This window comes from Alosa sapidissima, chromosome 7, assembly GCF_018492685.1.
Source record: "Alosa sapidissima isolate fAloSap1 chromosome 7, fAloSap1.pri, whole genome shotgun sequence".
Taxonomy (NCBI): domain Eukaryota; kingdom Metazoa; phylum Chordata; class Actinopteri; order Clupeiformes; family Clupeidae; genus Alosa; species Alosa sapidissima.
Window position 1 is genome coordinate 11,777,171 of NC_055963.1, and position 2,500 is coordinate 11,779,670.

Genomic DNA, 2,500 nt, shown 5'->3' on the forward strand with positions numbered 1-2,500 from the left:
GCCTTGCTGCTGGGGAGAAAAAATTATATTTTATAAACTGTTTTAAATGCTTTTCGAACAGTTTTATTGATTCATTTGCTTTGGTCTTGGTTGTCCCCTTTCTGGTTCTGCCAGCGATGGAGAGCGGCCGCAGCACAGCTGCTGTGTTACTGGGCGGAAGTGATCAGCAGATCTTGGGAAAAGGAAACAGAATTTACTCAAAGCTGAGGGGGAACAGCCTGAGCTTGAGAAGGTCACACACAGGGAGAACACCCACATCACCACAGGCCTGAGCAAAAAGGAAGACCTTTCACAGGCTCACCAAAATAGATTAGTCAGTGTTTGTAAAGTCGATATTGCTTCATGGTCTGTATTGGTCTGTATTGAGCTGCATCTGCATATCACACCATATATTATCTAAAAATACCCCTGACTATATAGTCTACTGTTATTTTGCTAGGTAAATATTATGCAGATTGGTCTCTTAATAGCTATGAGCTTTCATTTAGCTGTGATCACAGGGACTATCATATCGATATACTGTATACCGATAAAGCTCTTAAAATATAGGATCTTATTTAACTGTTGTAAAACAGGGACACTGATATGGCCAAACATCTTTACTGAGACTGTGTCTTGGTGATGTGGTTATGTTAGCAGTATTGCACCGGCATGGTGGATGTTTTCCCCATAAACTCCTGCTAATGGGCTGTTGCTATGGCTGCATACAGGACAGGTGGTCAATTTCTGCTAGAGCAGTTTCCTCTGTAGTACACTGAACCCATAGATACATAGACTGACTGTCCTAACATCTAATGTAATTGCTAGCAGGAGCCAACTTGTCCGAGGGCATTGTTTTGTGCTAATTCAATTTAAGAGCAGGCTCAGTTTTGGCCACTTATGGACCTTGGTGCAACCTACCAAACTAAATAGCCCGAGGAGGAAAGTGTTATAAGTTTGCAAGCTACATTAGGCACACATTAATTCCCTCAACACCAAACAGCCTCGCAGTAGGCTACTACTATAAAATGTGAAAAATAAACAGTGTCTAAATTAACTGCCCAAAAGCATTCGGCGGGGTGCATTTGACTGCTCAGCTCAACAACAGAAAATGTTGCTGCATAATTATGCAGTGGAGAGTGTAGGTTGTCTATGTGGGGTGACTTGAGTGTGAGTGTGTGTGTGTGTGTGTGTGTGTGTCTTCCCTTCCTAATTGGCACCCAGACTGGGATGCTAGAAGGTGAAGTGTTGCATCTTGGCTAGTCTTTAGTATTATTGCTTTGTGCTAGGTCTGCACTGAGCTCCCATACATGGATATCAGCCTCCTCCTTTGCCACTGGCACTGTAGGATTTTCAGCTTAATGCCGTTGTGGTAAACGCATTAGGGGCTTTTTAAAGGGAATATGCAGCCATCTTGTCGCCAGTAGCCTACCTTGTATCGCACCTTGAGATAATTTGTTTCACTCTTTCATTCTTCTCAAGCACTGCACCTTGCTTAAGCAAAGTCTGACCATAACACCAATCTGCCCTCTGGCTCCTCCGCCATCACTCAGTTATTTTCTCCAACAGTCCGAAATCAGGGCAGCTATGGCTCTGATGGTCACGCAGATTTGTGACCTTGTTGCTGCAAACAAAGAACCAATTCCTGAAGAACACAGGATGACGGAACTGGCAATTTCGACATTCCAGGACAAAATGTACTACCTGTCCGTAGTATGTGATTGTTAAATGTACTGGTTGCTATTCTGTAGAGGAACTCACAGTTATGTCATGCGTTTCCATACAGCATAAGTGTCAATCTACACATATTTGTCATTTCCTGTCAGGATTCCCACAAGCATCCTTCAGCAGAATGGATGCAATTTGCTCTGAAAAGCTCAAAACATTCATTTTCATGTCTGAATACAACTTGAGTAATTTGACGAGAGAGCTGACATTTTTCTTTCGAGCACCAGGCGACATATTTTACCTCATCTCTGTGACGAATAATCAAACGGTTTGAAAGCTTAAACAGCACTCATGCGGTGTGCTACAGCAGTCGCACCCACCCACACACACACCCACACACACACACACACACACACACACACACACACACACACAAACACACACTTGTTAATTGGGATTCACTGATTAATCCAGGTAACCTGGGTAAACAAGATGAGTCAGTGCTGTGAAAAACTGACAATTAATAGGAAGGAAATTCTCAAAAAAACAGGTGGGACACCAAGGCACTCTTCTTAGGAATAAAACCGCTTTAATAAATATACTAGTTCATAATGGAACTTGTTAAAAACAATGCCAACATGTTTCGGCCTACATCTAGGCCTTCATCAGGGCAAGAGTGACAAGACAGACAAGATTCCAAAGCACAGTAATTAGTCAGCTGATCCACTCAAGGTAAAGCAGGTGGAGTCAACCCATGCAGTTTAACAAGCCTCAATTAAGCAATGCTTAAGAGCCATCAAGAGACAACTGAATCTTGTCTGTAGCACTTATCACTCTTGTGCCTGATAAAGGC

At 42.7% G+C, this 2,500-nt stretch overlaps 1 protein-coding gene across 1 annotated transcript in view; it reads right to left on the reverse strand.

The window, feature by feature from the left end:
- opn7b (opsin 7, group member b) overlaps window positions 1-2,500 on the reverse strand; it is a 68,683-nt gene that overhangs the window by 60,915 nt on the left and 5,268 nt on the right. The gene's annotated exons all lie outside the window — the stretch shown is intronic.